The following is a 2,163-nucleotide window of genomic DNA, read 5'->3' on the forward strand; positions in this document are numbered from 1 at the left end:
GCGGGGTCCCCCCCCCCCCAGGCAAGGGGGCTGAGCTGTCAAAGTGCAGAAGGGTCCCTGGGGGGTGGGCGGTCGCCTGAGACATCTGTCAGCCAAGGCTAATCCTCTGAAAGGCTGCAGCCCCAGCCAAGGAGAGCTGGGTGGGGCGCCGCATCTGTTATGCAAATCAACGAGTGTTTGATGACAGCAGCTCCACGTGCCAGGAATAAGGGCTCAGAACTGGGGAATCCGGAGAGCCGAGCCTCAGTTTCCTCATCCAAGAAGGCTTCCTTTCGGTCTCACGAGGCCTCCAGAGCCCCCAATTTTAGCTTGGGACCCTGGCTGCGTCTGCAGACAAGTCACAGTCCTAAGTGCCTATTTCTTTGTCTCGTCGCAGACTCAGGCGGTGGGGTGGGCACCGACTGTCCTGTTCTCTACAGCACGATGCCTGCACGTAGTAGGTCTGTGGTGCATCCTCGCTGCCAGGCTGAACGACTACCTCACACGTGTCCCCCTCGGGGAAAGGCCTCAGCTCCTAATGGATGGACCTTCCCCCAGCCCTTCCTCTTGATTGCTACTTTTCCTCTTGCCCTTCCTTCCATCCTGAGCGGGATGTTCTTTCTCTCCACCTCCCCCTGCAGAGGCTGGCCGTCCTCCCACACGCTCCGGCCCCATTCAGGGCCATTTCCAGCGAGAGCGCCCAGATTTGTGACATTGTGAGATGATATGATGCCTGGGAGGGCCAGGAGGCCGCTGCAGCCAGGCCGTGTAGGGTGGTGAGGTGTGTGTGGTGGGGGGCAGGGCAGGGAGCGAGGGGAAAAGAAGGCAGTGGCAGTCCTTTTGGCCGTAAATCATGCCAGTCGGCAGGGAAGGTGTCAGAGCAGGGGGCACTCTGCACTGGGCATTCCCTGCAACTGAAAATCACCAAGTATTTGCTTTTTTTGATACTCGCCCCACTCTCCCATGGCCAGTTCATAACCGCGCAGGTTGCACTAAAAGGACTCCGGTCATGGCATTTCCGGCATAAAACATGTGGGCGGGGGCAGGTACGTGGCAGCAGGGGAGCCTCTGCGGTGTGGTGGGAGGAGGGGAGGTGAGGCCTTCCTTGGATGCGTCCCCCTGAGCAGTTTCCATGCCTTCAAATTCTTTTTAAAGACAACGTTCCCCTTCTAAGAGTGATATGATCATTTGACAAACAATTTGGAAGGTAAATGATTTTTAAAAAATCCTCCCCCTAAAGGAATGCAAATGACTGCGAGCGTTTGGACCCGTTCCCTCTACTCTCTTCTCCTGTGTATCTCCATTTGGATCCCTGTTAGGGTTTTTAAAAAATATATGTCTTTATTGATTTCAGAGAGGAAGGGAGAGGGAGATAGAAACATCAATAATGAGAGAGATTCATGGATCGGTTGCAACCCACAACCCAGGCATATGCTCTAACCGGGAATCGAACCGTGACCTCCTGGTTCCTGGGTGGACACTCAGCCCCTGAGCCACACTGGGCCCTGTTAAGGTTTTTACTAGATCGTTTTGCATCACTGTTAATAGTGTTTTATAACCTCGCTGATATTTTCCTGACATTAAGTCTTGCGGCCAGGGATCTGCAGTACTAAGTGGCTGGGGGGCTTTGGAGCCAGAGGGAACCCCAACTTCGGACTTCAGTTTCCCCCGCTATGAGCTGTGAGTGGAACATGAATTATCATTGAGGTTTCGTGTTTTCGGAGTGGAACTGGCTTGCTCCCCAGCCTACTTGGGTCTGCGCTCATATGGGATCCTCCAGCCCGAAACGCAGAGACACTCAGGGCAGTTCAAGGGGCCTGGCCCAGAGCGGGGATTCCGGACAAGCGCTCCGAGGCTCTCCGAGGACACCCAGTGGCCACCTGCCCAGCTCCCTGCCCCACCCAGGAGGACCGGGCCTCGGGTTCCTCCTCCAGCTACTCGCCCCCTCCGTCTCCCCTCGGGGCTTTACCCGCATTCGCGAGACCAGCTTGCTATTAGGGAGACCCAGGGCACAGCTCCCCCGCACCCCAAGAAGGCAGAGGCGAGGACCCAGGCCCCGGGGACTGGGTGAAGTGAGGTGACCGCCCTGTCCCCCCGGGAATTGTTTGGGCCCCAAGGAGTCAGCCTAGACAGGCCGCGCCTGCAGCCCGGGTGGGGCACCGTCCTCGCGGCCCCCCCTCCCCT

The sequence above is a fragment of the Myotis brandtii genome, unplaced genomic scaffold (genome assembly GCF_000412655.1).
Source record: "Myotis brandtii unplaced genomic scaffold, ASM41265v1 scaffold655, whole genome shotgun sequence".
In the NCBI taxonomy this organism is placed as follows: Eukaryota; Metazoa; Chordata; class Mammalia; order Chiroptera; family Vespertilionidae; genus Myotis; species Myotis brandtii.